The sequence below is a fragment of the Panicum virgatum genome, chromosome 9K (genome assembly GCF_016808335.1).
Source record: "Panicum virgatum strain AP13 chromosome 9K, P.virgatum_v5, whole genome shotgun sequence".
Taxonomy (NCBI): Eukaryota; Viridiplantae; Streptophyta; class Magnoliopsida; order Poales; family Poaceae; genus Panicum; species Panicum virgatum.
In genome coordinates, this window is record NC_053144.1 from 59,212,603 (window position 1) to 59,231,388 (window position 18,786).

General features: G+C 49.1%; 1 pseudogene; it reads right to left on the reverse strand.

The window, feature by feature from the left end:
* LOC120648187 overlaps nucleotides 1-18,786 on the reverse strand; it is a 59,810-nt pseudogene that overhangs the window by 36,009 nt on the left and 5,015 nt on the right.

Consider the following 18,786-nt stretch of genomic DNA (forward strand, 5'->3'; position numbering starts at 1 on the left):
AAGGAGGAATTTCTGAAATCCAAGTATCCGGAGTTTTTAAACGCTCATCCAGGTAAATTCGCCTTCGAACCCTCTCATCTGTCTTTATTCCTTCATGCCTGAATCTCGGGACGAGATTCTTTTTAAGGGGGGAAGGCTTGTAACACCCCTGTGTTAATCGTCTCGCTAATCTTGAGTTAAACTCGCTAATCGTGGACTCAAATTCGTCGTTAACGCTAATCGCGTTCGCTTAGTAAACATCTACTTAGCTGTGTTCGATCTCGTTTTTGTCCTTGATCCGAGCCTCAAATCAACTTTCGCCCAAAATGAAAGTTGTAGATCTTCTTTTTCTCTATAACTTTTATTTTGGCCAAATTTCATGTTCCCATATGAAATTTGGAGTTTCAACTGTTCAAATTCGAGCCAAAATCATTAAACGAAGAAACAGTGCATCTCCAGTGCTCAGCACTGTGCACGCCCGCGCCCATACCGGCGACTGAACGCCGGCAAGCGCGTCCACGCGTCGGCAATCGCGCCCGACGCCGCTCTTCTCCTCTCACGGTCGCCTCGAAGCTTCCCGTGCCGTCCCAATCCTCCTTCCTCCTTCCTCTGAGCTAGGTCGAGCTCGAGCGAGCGAGCAGAACCGAGCGACATCGCCGTCGTTCGTCGCTCCGGCCAACCCTCGCCGCCCCACCTCAATCCGTCGCACTCCGAGCTGCGCGACCCCCGCCCCGAAGCTCCTCCATCCCTCCACGAGCGCGGCCGTGCCCTACCCCGGCCAAAGTCGAGCTCCAGACCGTGGCCACCATTGCCGTCGCCCCGAGCTTCGCCGCCCCCACGTCGAGCACCACCTTCCGGCCTTCCTTCGCGCAAAACGAATCCCCGGTGAGCTTCCCCGCAACCTGCTCTCGCTCCCCGACCCTCTCTTCACCCAAATCCGCGGCCGCCACCGTCGGAGCGCCGCCGTGCCCGCCGCGAGCACGCCGGCCGCCGCCCGCACACGCCGCTAGCCCCCTCTGCTCCTCCCTGGGCGCCACCTTCGCGCGCCCTAGGGCCACCCGGGCTCCCTGGAGCTCGCGCCGCCCGCCCTCCGCCGCCGGCCGGCCCGGGCCACGCCGGACACCGGCCGCCGCCGCGCGCCCCGCCCTGCGCCGCCGCGGGCCGCCGCGCCCCGCCCTGCGCCGCCCTACGCCGCGCGCCCGCAGCCTGCCTCGCCGCCCTGCCCCCCCCCCCCCGGCCGCCTGGCGCCTCGGCCCGCCGCCGCAGCGCCGCTGGCCGGCCCCCGCCGCGGGGGAGCGCCGCCGCGGGCTTGCGCCCGGCCGCGCGCCGCCCGTGCGCGCGAAACAGAGGAGGTGGGGGGCGAGCCTGGGTCCCTGGCAAGTGGGGCCCGGCTGTCAGCGCCCCCCCCCCTTTATCTTTTATGTTTTCTTTCAATTATTTCAGCTGATGATTCATAATTGTGTAGAAATTCACACAAAAATGCGAAAAAATGCCAAACAAATTTTGTTAGGTTTCTAAAATCAGGATCTTCAGAGGAAAAATACTTAATCATGCATTTTATCACTTTTTCTCTGATGAAAAATTCAATTTGTGTTTAACTTAGTTTATTTTGTACCACTTGTTTTGTTACTCTAAAAATTATGAAAAATTTGCAGTGGATTACTCATTTCATGTATAGTCCACTGTAAAAGTTTCAGGGCCTGTTGCTATGCACTTTTAGGTAGCTCTGTTTATACTTCGCTGGCTTGCTAGGGTTAGTTATTTTGTTTCGTGCATGCAAAGCAAATTCCTGTTAATCCATACTAACCTAAGTCGTTTTAGTAGTTGTTTTCGAAGGAAACACTTCAGGCTAAATGTTTAAACCTTGTTTTCGCATCGTAAGCTCTTATGCATTGCTCTGTGTCCTATCTGTTGCATGACATATTTTATTCGTGTAGACGCCACGACCGACGCTGTCCACGAGCTGATCGTTGAGCCGGTCCAGGAGCCACGAGCAGAGGAGCAGCAGCAGGTCGCCGTTGAGCACGCTCCAGCAGACCTAGTTAACCCCGCTGACTTGCAAGGCAAGCCCCGGAGCATAACCCTAATTTAAATTATTCAGTGTTTATTTAAGTATTGTGCATTTATGTTCTAGGAGTTGAATGGAACCATAGTATGCATGTTTCCCTAGGTACCGTGGGCCTATACTAGTATGCAGGTGTCGATAGAAATGCTTTGCTAATAGGATTTCGGTAGAAGCCGAGTGATTGCTGTCACTCGCGAGTTTAGGATCTTGATCCCTTAGCTTTGGCTTGAAATGAATTGTTGAGTAAAGAAAAATGGAGACCGGGCGGAAATGAGTTGGTTTTTGGTATGGAATGGATGGAAAGTTAGCTCCGCCTGTGTCGATTGAGGACCGTTCCGTTGTTGGCAGTGCTGATCGAGGATTGAACAGTACTAACCACATACCGGAAGTAGGAGGTAGTCGAAACCGGTAAGCTGTGTACCACCTTACAGCGGTGATTTGAATTCCGCCATGCTACGCTGGGCGTGGGAGTTGGCGGGTGTTGGATAGGATGCCGCCTCCGGGTTCTCCGGGAGTTCACTGCGAGGGGCCCATCACCTGGGTTTTAGCAGGCGTAGTTCAGATGCCGTGGTAATGTGGAAACAGTTGACGCGAGTGGCCCGACGGGGCTTGCATGTGTCGTGTGAGTTAGGTCCACCTTGCAAGGTTAAATCGGATCGATTCGCCGTGACTCGCGGTTATGAGAGCCTTGATCTCTTTGTCACATCGTAGTAAGAAGTGAAATAAGTCTTGAAAGGTAGCGATGGAATGTATATCTGTTGTTCTAAAAGATAATCAGTTCCACCATGTGTGTTTTAGATGAATAGGCGAACTTAGTAATACTTGGTATACTAAACGGAGCTAAAATACTGAAAGTAAGGATTCACTTTTAGCAGCCTTTCAGCAAAAGAACTCCAGAGCCAAAAAGCCTTGCATGTCTAGGTAATGGGCTAAGTATACCCAAGGTCGGGTAAGCCTTGCTGAGTATTAGTATACTCAGGGTTGTTGTTGTAACCCTTCTGAGCAGGTTGTGTCCCGGCGAGCTTCGAGGAGATCTGTGCGTCCTGGATTGGACAGTCGCTTCCTCCAGGTTGGACCGTCGAGTGGGCCCCGTCTTCCCCGTGAAGATTGGGCAGGTTGGCGTCACATCGGTGGGCAGGATGTGGAGCTCACCTTTTATCGTCGTCGTAGCTATCGTAGTGTATTTCGAACTCAGTTTTAAACTTCCGCTGTGCGTTTGAACTCTGTTGTTTGTATTTAAGACTTTTATGTAAAACTGGTGTTGTAAATTAATTTGAAGATTTCTGTATGCGGGTAACACCTGTGCTCGTCTTCGTACGGGTCTAAGTGCAATTGTGATCCTGGAGTACAGTAGTTTAATCGGGATTTTACCCGACAGCCTGTCAGGTTACACCGTTTTAAGTGCACAGTAACTGGATTAAGTATTAAGATGATGGTTAGTGCATTTAAGCCGGTCTAATTTGGACGGTGCTGCTACAGCTGGCATCAGAGCTCTAAATTGCACTGGGGTGATTACCTTGCAACGATTTAAGGTTTTCGAAAAGTTGACGCTAGATGCGCTAAGGAATAGAATAGATAGTTCGTATGCCCTAATTATGTTGTATAAGTTAGGTGGCAACTAAGTATCTATTTTATTCCAGCACTTCCAGCTTTTACTTTTTGTTAAACCTTATTTCGGTAACGACGCACCTACGCTGAGGTAAGCAAGGTAAGCATTCTGGTAGTCCTTAGAATAGCCCACGTGTTTCATACGTGCGCGGGTCCCGTATGTTGAGCATACGAGGAGGTGATAAGGCTCAATTCAAATGAGCCTGTCGCTATCTGCCGCCTGATATGGAGTGCGGATTTCATGTCGTGTGATTGTGATCACGGCCATTTCGTAAGGAAATGTTACGAGATGTAAACCTGTCATGCGGTTGGCCATGACCGTGACCCTTGGGACACGTCTACCCTTGGATGTCCCGTAAGGCGAGTGTACGGGAAGTGAATACGTTGTTATGACGTATGCAGCGCTGCCCATTCAGCGTCGAACGTCTGGGTGCCATCTCTATAGTGGATGGTAATGTATGTGTGAATATGTGGGAAACTGCATATGCGTTACCCGTGTGGTGTAGGACACATGGGGGCCGTTCGTGTGTGCTGGCACGAAGGGTCCAGAAGTGGATATTATATCTGTCTCTGTGCTTTTCTGCAGGAAACTAACCACGTAAGCGCGTTATAAAATCCTTGATCGTAGGAACGACTAGTCTATATATAGGGAGAGTACGTAAATGTGTCACCAATTGCCCTCGTATACCATATTTGGTACTTGTTTGGGTGAGAAACGCTAGAACGTGGCATGCATCTTGCATTCCTGAGTTGTTGTTTATTTTTGTTACCTTCGGTTGCGCTTCACAAAAATTTATTTGGATCACCATGTTTTTACTATGTGTTCTTAAAAATTTATTTGTGTTGTGTTGCCAGTTTAAACCTGTTTCTTTTGAAAACTGTCACTTACGTCAGCGCTATGTGTTCTTACAGATGGCTAGCTTCACGCACGTGATCGTGGACGCTGAGGGTTGGGCGCATTCCAGTGCCCTCCACACCGGCCACTTTCCTCGTCTGCTGTGGCAGATGCTCAGGGCGTTTGACTACACTGAGCCCCCACAGTACTCCGGACACGAGTCTAGCTTGCTGGGCACCGAGCGCTGTCAGATGGTTGTGAAGATTCCTGCTTGCCCCGCTCGCTTGGACTGGGACTCGTGGCAGCTCACTGTCTATGGTAGGAAGCTGGCAGACTCCTGGGAGATTGCAGCTAGGAGGGCCATTGAGGAGTTCTCAGAAAAGCATAATGCAGAGGTGATAGATACTCCTTACAGTGTGTTTCCTCTGAGGGATGAGACCACTCAGGCCTATGCAGATCGGGTTAACCGCAACCTGAACATCATGATGCCCGACTACAGTGTCAGGACAGCACTCTCGTTCAGCTACTCCTCAGCTTTGAGCAACATGTATGAGCAGCTTCGTGAGGAGAATGCGATATGCAGGAGCAAGGCTCGAGAGGCTCACCTCCATGAGCAGCACATGATTGGTACCCAGGACAAGATCAAGACCCTGAAGGCCAAGTCTAGAGCAAGGAAGATCAGGATTCAGGAGTTGCAGGAGGAGTTAGAGAACAGGACTCAGATGGTGCAGCACCTTGAGGGGCAGCTTCAGCAGGCCCAGGAGTGGATTGAGGATGCCCAGGCTCAGGTGCAGGCAGCAGCAGAGATGGAGGCTGATGCAGTAGAGGAGGAGCCAGAAGAAGAAGAAGAGGAAGAGGACCCTGAGGAGATCGAGGGAGTGTCTGGAGTCGAGTCGGGACCTGGGACTCCGTGAGGACGTGGATGGATAGTGTTGATTCTCCCCTTGCAGTGTAGCCTTACTGTAGGATAGTTGGGTAGGATGACCAACATAGAGCTTTAGGCTAACCTTGGGTTGAGAATTCTTTTGTGGCTCAGTAGTTCGAGTCATGTAGGATAACCCTCCTAGTGTGGTGTGTAGCCGGGTCGTGTAAGACCCCGTAGTGGTGTGTTGTAGGGTCGTTTGTGAACCCTTCTCCCATGTTAGTTTGTTGCCGTAGCACGGCTTGGGTTGTACTGCACCTTGTTCCAGCTGAAGCAGCGTGGCTGCTTATTGTAAATTTTACTTCCGTAATGATCTTTTCTGTCAGTGTGTGAAATTTCAGCTTTGAGTTGCGCTTTGATCGTCTTCAAAACTGAAAACTTGTGAGCGATGTTTAGTATTGCATACGTTAGAACTACTCTGGACAGAAATTGTTGGGTGAGACGGTTTCAACCGAAGCAAGTAAATTTAATTCCCTTGGTGAACCATCTCGCGAGAGAAATGATTCATGCCGTGTGTTCATATTATATATGCACATTCTTTACTTGCATGGATTAGTCTTGCTAGCGAAATGGCTAACCAGGGGAATGATTCTTTTTGCAGATGGGTGATAATCATGACAATGACAATCACGAGGCACTGCCCCAGCAACCTCCCTCTTTGGCTCAAGCTGTTGCAGCTCTTATCGCCGACCGCAACGAGCAGACGGAGTTGATAAGGCAACTGGTGCAAGCCCAGGTCAATGCCGGCAGAGGTCGACATGCTCCCCCGCTAGCACCAGCAGAAACTGACTATGTCGGTTTTCTGGCCACCCAGCCACCTCTGTTCCACAAGGCCGATGATCCCCTTGAGGCTGATGCCTGGATTCGCACCATTGAGGATAAGTTCAGCATCCTCAATTGCACAGAGATGGACAAAGCCGCCTTTGCAGCGCAACAGCTGCGAGGACCTGCGAAAATATGGTGGGTCAATCATAAGGCTTTACTTCCCGCTGGTACACGTCTCACTTGGGATGAGTTTGTGGCAGCGTTTAAAGCTCACCACATCCCTACGAGCTTAATGAGGCGAAAGATGGCAGAGTTCCTAGCCCTGAAACAAGGGACTAACACCGTGCTGCAATATGCTCAAACCTTCAATCAGCTATCTCAGTACGGCAGTTTTCATGTGGATACTGATGAGAAGAAGCAGGATTGCTTCAGAAGGGGACTCTGCACAAAACTTCAGGACAAGCTAGCCCTCACCACATGCAACAACTTTACCGATCTGGTTAATAAAGCTATCACTCAGGAAGATGCCACACTGGCGCACAAAGCTGATAAGAAGAGAAAAGCACCTGCTGGATCCTCCAGCAATGCACCCCAGAGGTACAAGCTGGTTCAGACAGGGAATCAGCAGGCTTCAAACCGTCCTCCACAGCAGGGCCGTTGGGTCGCTAGGCCACCCCAGCAACAGCAGCCGTGGGTACCTCGTTTCCCGACACAGCAGCAGAGGCCCCTAATGATACAAGCTCCACGCCCCACCAACTACCCTTGTTACAATTGTGGTAACCTGGGGCACTTTGCACGAGACTGCCATCTGCCACCTCGGCAGAATATCTACAAGACTCCAGCACTGAGTCAAGGTTCCAGCCAGATGGATCAGAAAAAGAAGATTGTACCTGCCAAGACTGGTCGTGTGAACTACACCACTCTGGAGGAAGTTCCGGAGGGCACCCAAGTGATGGCGGGTACGTTCTCCATTAATCAATGCCCTGTTACTGTGCTATTTGATTCTGGAGCATCTCATAACTTTATCAGTGAAGCATGTGTGACACGACTTCACTTACAAGTAACATGCTTAGAGAGACCATACATTATTCAGACACCTGGCACCCGATTAAATGCTGGACAAGTAGTTCGAAATGTTCCCCTTATCTTGGGTGGGAAAAATTTTCCACTCACTCCCATTGTCCTTCCAAGCCAGGGGATAGATATCATACTTGGAATGAATTGGATGAAGAAGCATGGCGTTATCATCAATACCTCTTCTCGTATTCTTCAGTTCAACTCTTCCATGTATGGTTCTATGGACATTCATCTTTCCCAGCATGCAATTCCAGCCACTGTCATATACCATTTGGAGGGGAAAGTTCTAGAAGTAATTCCGGTGGTTTGTGAATACCCCGATGTGTTTCCGGAGGACTTGCCAGGCATGCCTCCCGATCGGGATATTGAGTTTGTCATTGAGTTACAGCCTGGCACAGCCCCCATATCTCGAAGGCCATATAGAATGACTCCCAGTGAGTTAGCTGAATTAAAAATCCAGTTACAAGAGTTGCTGGATAAAGGCTATATCCGACCGAGCACCTCACCTTGGGGTTGCCCGGCTCTGTTCGTAAAGAAGAAAGATCACGGGCTGAGGCTATGTGTGGATTACCGACCTCTAAATGCAGTCACCATCAAAAACAAATATCCACTTCCTCGTATTGATATCCTTTTTGATCAACTAGCCGGAGCTAAGGTATTCTCAAAAATAGATCTTCGATCTGGCTATCATCAGATAAAAATCAGACCGGTGGATATACCAAAAACAGCATTCTCTACTCGTTATGGGTTATACGAGTATTTGGTGATGTCCTTTGGATTAACCAATGCTCCAGCGTATTTCATGTACCTCATGAATTCGGTATTCATGCCGGAGTTAGACAAGTTCGTCGTGGTCTTCATTGATGACATCTTGATCTACTCCAAGAATGAGGAAGAACATGCCCAGCATCTTCATATAGTACTTCAGCGTCTGAGAGAGCACCAACTTTATGCCAAATTCAGCAAGTGTGACTTCTGGCTGAAGGAAGTACCATTCCTCGGTCACGTCATATCTGCTGAGGGCATCTCTGTGGATCCCAGTAAAGTACAGGATGTACTCGATTGGGAAGCTCCCACTTCAGTTCCTGAAATCCGCAGTTTCTTGGGTTTAGCTGGGTATTATCGACGATTTATTCCAGAATTCTCCCGAATTGCGAAGCCGATGACTGAACTTCTGAAAAAGGGTGTCAAGTTCTATTGGAGTAATCAATGTGAGGAAGCTTTCCAGAAATTGAAGACACTTCTCACTTCTGCTCCAATTTTGGCCCAGCCTGATACTACAAAACCTTTCGATGTCTACTGTGATGCCTCAGGCACAGGACTCGGCTGTGTCTTGATGCAGGAGAACCGAGTGATTGCTTATGCTTCTCGATCACTCAAGAGGCATGAAGAAAATTATCCCACTCATGATCTTGAATTAGCAGCTGTGGTCCATTCACTGAAGATCTGGCGACACTATCTCTTAGGTTCATTGTGCAACATCTATACCGATCACAAGAGTCTCAAATATCTTTTCACTCAAGCTGATTTGAACATGCGTCAAAGAAGATGGCTTGAATTGATTAAAGATTATGAACTCGAAGTGCATTATCATCCTGGCAAGGCGAATGTAGTTGCCGATGCGCTGAGTCGCAAAGCTCACTGTCATTGCATCTCAGCTATACCATTAAGCGAATCTCTTTGCTTTGAAATGGAAAAGCTGAACTTAAGTATTGTACCACATGGCACATTGACTCATCTAGAGCTTACTCCTACTCTTCGCGATCTCATCATAGCGGCACAAAAGCAAGATAAAGGGGTGAAGGAAATTCAGAGAAGACTATCAGAAGGAGACCCTAGAGTGAATTGCTTCCACCAGGATGCTGAGAATGTGTTATGGTTCAAGAACCGATTAGTGGTGCCTAAAAATTTTGAGCTCAGAAAACAGATCCTTGATGAAGCCCATACTTCACGACTATCAATTCATCCGGGTAGCAACAAGATGTACCAAGACCTGAAGCAACGATTTTGGTGGACTCGGATGAAAAGGGAAATAGCCAAGTATGTGTCAGAGTGTGATATCTGTCGAAGGGTTAAAGCCAGTCATCTCAGACCAGCTGGGACTCTTCAGCCCTTGAGTATTCCAGAATGGAAATGGGAAGATATAAGTATGGATTTCATCGTCGGCTTACCTCGAACTCAAAAGGGTTACGACTCTATTTGGGTTATAGTGGATAGATTGACCAAGTCGGCACATTTCCTCCCAGTTAAGACGACGTACTTGACCAAGCAATATGCGGAATTGTACATGGATCGTATACTATGTTTACATGGTGTGCCAAAGACTATCATTTCCGATCGAGGAACTCAGTTCGTTGCCCGTTTTTGGGAGCAATTACATGCTTGCTTGGGAACACATCTTATTCGCAGTTCTGCATATCACCCTCAAACAGACGGTCAAACCGAGAGGATAAATCAAATTTTGGAAGATATGCTCCGTGCTTGCGTCTTGACCTATCCACAGAAATGGGATCAATGCTTGTCGTTAGCTGAATTCTCTTATAACAATAGTTATCAAGAAAGCATCAAAATGGCTCCATTTGAAGCATTGTATGGTCGTCGCTGCCGTACACCTCTCAATTGGTCTGAAACAGGGGAAAGAACAATCTTTGGGCCCGACATGGTTCAAGAGGCCGAAGAACAAGTTCGCCTTATCCAAGCCAACTTAAAAATTGCGCAATCTCGACAGAAGAGCTATGCAGATAAAAGAAGAGATCCACTCGTCTTTAAAGTCGGTGACTATGTCTATTTAAAAGTATCACCTTGGAAAGGCGTGCAAAGATTTGGAATAAAGGGAAAGCTAGCTCCTCGCTACATCGGTCCATATCCAATTGTGGAACGATGCGGTCCTGTGGCTTATCGGTTGGATCTTCCAGCGAACCTTTCTGCGGTTCATAACATCTTCCATGTGTCACAACTCAGACTGTGCCTTAGAGTTCCGACGGAAGCTGTAGAAAGCGACTCGATTCAATTAGAATCTGATCTCACTTATCCTGAGCATCCTATCAAGATTATTGATCAAAAGGATCGAGTTACTCGTCGCACCACCAACCGATTCTACAAAGTTCAATGGAGTAATCACTCCGAAGATGAAGCGACTTGGGAGAAGGAGGAATTTCTGAAATCCAAGTATCCGGAGTTTTTAAACGCTCATCCAGGTAATTCGCCTTCGAACCCTCTCATCTGTCTTTATTCCTTCATGCCTGAATCTCGGGACGAGATTCTTTTAAGGGGGGAAGGCTGTAACACCCCTGTGTTAATCGTCTCGCTAATCTTGAGTTAAACTCGCTAATCGTGGACTCAAATTCGTCGTTAACGCTAATCGCGTTCGCTTAGTAAACATCTACTTAGCTGTGTTCGATCTCGTTTTTGTCCTTGATCCGAGCCTCAAATCAACTTTCGCCCAAAATAAAAGTTGTAGATCTTCTTTTTCTCTATAACTTTTATTTTGGCCAAATTTCATGTTCCCATATGAAATTTGGAGTTTCAACTGTTCAAATTCGAGCCAAAATCATTAAACGAAGAAACAGTGCATCTCCAGTGCTCAGCACTGTGCACGCCCGCGCCCATACCGGCGACTGAACGCCGGCAAGCGCGTCCACGCGTCGGCAATCGCGCCCGACGCCGCTCTTCTCCTCTCACGGTCGCCTCGAAGCTTCCCGTGCCGTCCCAATCCTCCTTCCTCCTTCCTCTGAGCTAGGTCGAGCTCGAGCGAGCGAGCAGAACCGAGCGACATCGCCGTCGTTCGTCGCTCCGGCCAACCCTCGCCGCCCCACCTCAATCCGTCGCACTCCGAGCTGCGCGACCCCGCCCCGAAGCTCCTCATCCCTCCACGAGCGCGGCCGTGCCCTACCCCGGCCAAAGTCGAGCTCCAGACCGTGGCCACCATTGCCGTCGCCCCGAGCTTCGCCACCCCCACGTCGAGCACCACCTTCCGGCCTTCCTTCGCGCAAAACGAATCCCCGGTGAGCTTCCCCGCAACCTGCTCTCGCTCCCCGACCTCTCTTCACCCAAATCCGCGGCCGCCGCCGTCGGAGCGCCGCCGCGCCGCCGCGAGCACGCCGGCCGCCGCCCGCACACGCCGCTAGCCCCCTCTGCTCCTCCCTGGGCGCCACCTTCGCGCGCCCTAGGGCCACCCGGGCTCCCTGGAGCTCGCGCCGCCGCCCTCGCCGCCGGCCGGCCCGGGCCACGCCGGAACACCGGCCGCCGCCGCGCGCCCCGCCCTGCGCCGCCGCGGGCCGCCGCGCCCCGCCCTGCGCCGCCCTACGCCGCGCGCCCGCGCCTGCCTCGCCGCCCTGCCCCCCCCCCCACGGCCGCCTGGCGCCTCGGCCCGGCCGCCGCAGCGCCGCTGGCCGGCCCCGCCGGCGGGGAGCGCCGCCGCGGGCTGCGCCCGGCCGCGCGCCGCCCGTGCGCGCGAAACAGAGGAGGTGGGGGGCGAGCCTGGGTCCCTGGCAAGTGGGGCCCGGCTGTCAGCGCCCCCCCCCTTTATCTTTTATGTTTTCTTTCAATTATTTCAGCTGATGATTCATAATTGTGTAGAAATTCACAGAAAAATGCGAAAAATGCCAAACAAATTTTTGTTAGGTTTCTAAAATCAGGATCTTCAGAGGAAAAATACTTAATCATGCATTTTATCACTTTTTCTCTGATGAAAAATTCAATTTGTGTTTAACTTAGTTTATTTTGTACCACTTGTTTTGTTACTCTAAAAATTATGAAAAATTTGCAGTGGATTACTCATTTCATGTATAGTCCACTGTAAAAGTTTCAGGGCCTGTTGCTATGCACTTTTAGGTAGCTCTGTTTATACTTCGCTGGCTTGCTAGGGTTAGTTATTTTGTTTCGTGCATGCAAAGCAAATTCCTGTTAATCCATACTAACCTAAGTCGTTTTAGTAGTTGTTTTCGAAGGAAACACTTCAGGCTAAATGTTTAAACCTTGTTTTCGCATCGTAAGCTCTTATGCATTGCTCTGTGTCCTATCTGTTGCATGACATATTTTATTCGTGTAGACGCCACGACCGACGCTGTCCACGAGCTGATCGTTGAGCCGGTCCAGGAGCCACGAGCAGAGGAGCAGCAGCAGGTCGCCGTTGAGCACGCTCCAGCAGACCTAGTTAACCCCGCTGACTTGCAAGGCAAGCCCCGGAGCATAACCCTAATTTAAATTATTCAGTGTTTATTTAAGTATTGTGCATTTATGTTCTAGGAGTTGAATGGAACCATAGTATGCATGTTTCCCTAGGTACCGTGGGCCTATACTAGTATGCAGGTGTCGATAGAAATGCTTTGCTAAATAGGATTTCGGTAGAAGCCGAGTGATTGCTGTCACTCGCGAGTTTAGGATCTTGATCCCTTAGCTTTGGCTTGAAATGAATTGTTGAGTAAAGAAAAATGGAGACCGGGCGGAAATGAGTTGGTTTTGGTATGGAATGGATGGAAAGTTAGCTCCGCCTGTGTCGATTGAGGACCGTTCCGTTGTTGGCAGTGCTGATCGAGGATTGAACAGTACTAACCACATACCGGAAGTAGGAGGTAGTCGAAACCGGTAAGCTGTGTACCACCTTACAGCGGTGATTTGAATTCCGCCATGCTACGCTGGGCGTGGGAGTTGGCGGGTGTTGGATAGGATGCCGCCTCCGGGTTCTCCGGGAGTTCACTGCGAGGGGCCCATCACCTGGGTTTTAGCAGGCGTAGTTCAGATGCCGTGGTAATGTGGAAACAGTTGACGCGAGTGGCCCGACGGGGCTTGCATGTGTCGTGTGAGTTAGGTCCACCTTGCAAGGTTAAATCGGATCGATTCGCCGTGACTCGCGGTTATGAGAGCCTTGATCTCTTTGTCACATCGTAGTAAGAAGTGAAATAAGTCTTGAAAGGTAGCGATGGAATGTATATCTGTTGTTCTAAAAGATAATCAGTTCCACCATGTGTGTTTTAGATGAATAGGCGAACTTAGTAATACTTGGTATACTAAACGGAGCTAAAATACTGAAAGTAAGGATTCACTTTTAGCAGCCTTTCAGCAAAAGAACTCCAGAGCCAAAAAGCCTTGCATGTCTAGGTAATGGGCTAAGTATACCCAAGGTCGGGTAAGCCTTGCTGAGTATTAGTATACTCAGGGTTGTTGTTGTAACCCTTCTGAGCAGGTTGTGTCCCGGCGAGCTTCGAGGAGATCTGTGCGTCCTGGATTGGACAGTCGCTTCCTCCAGGTTGGACCGTCGAGTGGGCCCCGTCTTCCCCGTGAAGATTGGGCAGGTTGGCGTCACATCGGTGGGCAGGATGTGGAGCTCACCTTTTATCGTCGTCGTAGCTATCGTAGTGTATTTCGAACTCAGTTTTAAACTTCCGCTGTGCGTTTGAACTCTGTTGTTTGTATTTAAGACTTTTATGTAAAACTGGTGTTGTAAATTAATTTGAAGATTTCTGTATGCGGGTAACACCTGTGCTCGTCTTCGTACGGGTCTAAGTGCAATTGTGATCCTGGAGTACAGTAGTTTAATCGGGATTTTACCCGACAGCCTGTCAGGTTACACCGTTTTAAGTGCACAGTAACTGGATTAAGTATTAAGATGATGGTTAGTGCATTTAAGCCGGTCTAATTTGGACGGTGCTGCTACAATAAACCCCTGCATAAAATTTAGCTTTCTGCAAATTAAACCGTAACCTTATCCTTGATATACTTATGCATATCATTCTGATATAACCCCCTCCGTGGGTGTGGTTGGACTTGCTGAGTACGTTTGTACTCACCCCACTCTTACTTGTTTACAGAAGAAGACCCTGACTTCGTGCCAGACGACGCTGAGTAGGGTTATCGTTCTACACCCAACCTTGCCTTTGGAACCGGCCTTGTCGAGATGCCTCCGCTGTCGTAGTACTCTGAGCCCGTGCTAGACCCCATGTGGTTTGCGGTCTGGTGTTATGTTGTAGCTTGGTTAATTATTATCATTATCTGTATCGAGTGTCCTCCAAGGTTTGTACGGTTTTGAACCATCTGATGTAATAAATGTGGCACCAGCCTCCTGGGACTGGTGTTTTGTATCACATTTAAGTCTTCTCTTATGAGGGGACGCTTCAAACCCGCCGAGGTGAGTGTCACCGGCGATGGCTTTAACGTCGAAGAGAGCCGCACCTATGTCCATGCCCGGATCAACATTCAGGAGGGAAACATCCAAGGTGCCGCCGCCAAAGTCCAAGACGAGCACCATCCTCGCTTCGCCGCTGACAGGCTTTCTGTGAAGACCATAGGCAATGGCAGCAGCGGTGGGCTCGACGACGAGGCGCATGACATTCAGGCCGGCGATAGTGCCGGCGTCGATGGTGGCCTTGCGCTGGGAGTTGTTGAAGTAGGCCGGCACGGTGATGACGGCATTCTTGACCGTCGTACCCAGGTACGCCTCGGCAGTCTTCTTCATCTTGGCGAGCACCATGGATGAAATCTGCTCGGGTGCCAGCAGCCTCTCCTCACCTCCATATCGCACCACAATCATCGGCTTGTCATTGCTCCCTGCAACAACTTTGAAAGGCCACGATATGATGTCTTGTTGCACACAACCATCGCTGAACCGGCGGCCGATAAGTCGCTTCACTTCTGCAGGAAGTTTGACGCATTATTAGTCAAGTAATTTGATTTGCAACGCCTGCCATTTTTCTGGATAAAAATTCTTTTAGAAAATAAGAACTCATTTTCTTAACCTGCAGCCTGCATTATGTTAGTCCGTAATGACTCAACTGTAATAGTCTGTTCCAAAATAAGTGTTTAGTTCAAATTTTATCACATAAAAAGTGTATTTTTAACTTACAGTAAGACACATGTAATTAAGCAACGTCTAAACTCTAAACCGATAAGAAAAACCTTATGGAGAAGCATGTTGGAATTGTGACCTCGGTCAAGATCTAATTGGGCCGAAAGCCCCAATCCTAATCCAATATTAATCCCTGTTAGTTGCCTTTTGATCGGGAGGAAAACTCAGCCCATTTAAGAGCCCGGCCCCAAGCCTACAACACTATATACGTAAAGTCTAAGGGACGACTGGTCGCGCCGGCCATTACAGATAAGATCAGATCGAGACGGCTTCCTTCGTTTGGAAGGAATCGATGCCGCCATCGACGAGAGGGGAGGCGGCAGTTGCGGGGTGGAGCTGCAGTAGCTGTGCGGCGGGGCTCGTGCCGGTGACGGAGAGGAGGGCTCGGAAGAAACCACGGGCTGCGACGCCACCTCGAAGATGGTAGTTGTGTGGCGGAGCAACGGCGAGGGAGATTGGTGGTTGCAGACTCCATGCCGGCAGCGGAGAGGACCTGAGAAAGCCACGGTTCGCGTGAGAACAAGGACGTCAAGCTGGGCTTGACCCGGAGGCGGTGACTCCCCCAAGTAGGCCAACATCCATGAGCATCGAAGGAGAGGAGGCGGAGGCGCGCACCCTGATGCAGGGCATCCTCCTGCCCCGACGGGCCCGACGACAAATCAAGGTGAGTCCCTCTTCCCAACCTTCCGCATGCTCCATGTGCTACTTATGCTACTGCTAGTCATGTAGAGACGTAAGTGCAATTATGCTTATGTATGTGCTGCCTGCGAGGTGTGATGTGCTTCCCTGAGCAATAATGTTTATGTCTCTTTGGTCGTATGATGATGCTTTGTTTGGGCTTGTGCTACCTGTGCCACAGCATCTCTGTGCAATTTTTTTTATTCAATATGATGTGCGATATGTAGTGTGCAATGCAATTTTTAGATGTTTTTTTCTAAATTAGATTTTGTGTGATGTGCGATATGCTCCTTGTGACATAGCATCTCTATTATTTTTTTATTCAGAAACTGTATAGTGTGATTCAGATGCTTTTTTGGATTAGATCCTAATGTACCCTATGTGCTTGAGTTTTTTTGCTATAATTTTTGGATTAGAACTCATCATGTATTGAGATGTAAGTGCAATTTTGTGTTTATAACTCATGTGAAAAATTGTAGGTTGTTTTCCTAAGATTATAATGTGTAGTTTTTAAGAGTAGAATGTATGCTGAACCTATATGGGAGATGCCCATTTTTCCGAACATGGAGAAATTTAGTCTGTCGGTACCCCAGGACTGGGGTACCCCCTCTTGCTGTGTCTAGGCAAGGGTCTTGTAGTTATCCTTGACTACGTCCAACAGCCGGACCCCTGTGGTCCGAAGTCCTGATCCCTCGGCAACGGTTCCGGACCTGCCTCACGACTGGGAAAGGTCCGGGAACGACGCGTGTCCCGGAAGAGGCAGGCGCTCAGCCCGAACAGCCGGGGCTCCGGACCCCACAAGGGGGCCGGACCCCACAAGGGGCCCGGACCCCCGTGGAAGTCCCGAACCCCTCATAGGGTCCCGGACCTCTTGTATGGTAACCGGACCCCTCGCTAAGGGAAGAAGTCGACGCCCTACCTCTGGGTGGTCCGGCGCGGACACGTATACAAGGGCGCTTGGTCTCCATACTAAGCATCACCCACCACTGCATTTATTGCGGTAGGTGGACGACCGCATTGATACAGTGGAAGCCGAGGCGATTCTTTGACCAGGAGGCACTATTGATCGCGTATTACCAAGGTAGTGGAGCCGCCGGCGCCGCCCACGCCGCGCCTGCCAGTCTGCCATAGCAGATGGATACGACGGCTCGGTTTCGCCCATTATGACGCCTACATAATAGCCTCAGCAGGCCACGCCGCAAGCTACGCTACTCCAACGGGCACCTAGCTGACGGGACAAGGAAAGACCCCCCTGGGTCAGAAGAGCAGCAGTACACATATCGGAGGAAAAGATTCGTAACCACTGTTGTCTTTTAAGTACTCTGCGCAGTATGCTGCACAGCACGTTGGGCCCACTTGTCGGGGCCCAACGTCCAATGTATCCGCTCCCCCTTTGATCTATAAAAGGAGGGGGCGCCGCTAGAAGACCTCAGGCTGGAAAAGAGCCAAGGCCAGCAGAGGATAGGTTCATACACACCACCAAGAACAATACATCTCCCAGTGGACGTAGGGTATTACGCTCCGGCGGCCCGAACCACTCTAAATCGTGTGTTCCTGAGTCCTTGTCTCAGCGTAGATTCAGCCCCATCGCCTAGTACTTCCCCGAGTACTCCCTCACGGGGAATAGGCGGGTGCGTTCCGCCACCCGGCTGTGGGTACCCCTAGAAACCCCACGACATAGTCTTTATATCTGTACAATTTATTTTATCTGAGATGTAGCAACTTATATAGACCATGTATCAACTTATTCAGAAATTTATTTTCTATTTTGATACAACATGCAACATCTTTTTTTCAATTTATTTTAGATCACGTACACTGCTTTTTTTCTTGTTGAACCCTCGCCGGTGCTAATCCTTGGCATATATATGTTGCTAATATAGCAACTTTTGATAAAACAACTAATGCATTTTTATTTGATATTTTTTTACCTTTTTCTTTCTAGCATAGCATGGAAGTAAAATTTTGAAGTTACTGACACAGAACTCCTTTCCAAATTTGAAGTCGGACTTCTCTACATGATCATGTTTTTCATGTCGTTACCGGAGCTTTCGACACCTTCGGAACACCACATTGACGTCCTTAACCTTGTCCCGGTGTGTGCTTGGATGTAAAGATGACCTTCACGCCTGTCTTCGGAGTCACCGCCTCATCCCCGAAGGCGGGCCTGATTGTTCATTCTCCTTTTCGAACCTCTTCTGGACCTTCGGCTTGCTCGCGACTCGGCCCTGCAACAAAGGTAGAATTCACCGGCTCGGTTCGCAGGACCGAAGGTTAAAGTCATGCCCATTAGGAGCCTGCTGACCCTTTCGGAACTCTCGAGAGGCCCAGACCTCTAGAGGTAGCAATCCCCAACACAAATATATCATGCACGGCTTTTCACCCCCCATGTAACTAGTGGAAAAACTTCAACATAGACATGGTTGCATTTTGTTCAACATGTGGAATAGTTTTGGGGAATAGTTTTTGTTGAATAGCTTGACAGCGACATAGCCTATGGGTATCATGATATTTTTTGTTAGGTGCCTAGGGTATTACGGGAATACAGGATTAGTTTTTGTTTCTGCAAATAATAATTTAGTATCTCATTATTTGTAATGTCTATTTTGTCAGCAAGTTACACCATAACACCTATTTTTGACGGCAAGTAATATCATGCTACAAAGTGTCAAGTTACTTGTTTCAGCAAAATATAAATTGTCAATATTATCATTATACAATGTCAACTTATATAGTTTAAACTGCTAAGTAAATTTTGTGTCAAATTATTTAGGCACTTTTTATCTACAGTATCAAATTATGAATACAAAAGTGTCAGGTTGCATATTACTAAGTATTAAGTTATTTTATAGGAATGTGCTACAATGTATTTAGGCACTTTTTTCACATGCATTTTCCATGGTTCAGGATTTGAGGAAAAAGGAATTAGCTAGGAGGATCATATTTATCAACGGCACACTAGAAGATGATCAGAAAAAGGCTATCCAATGTGTCGGTTTTGGGGGGACTACTTT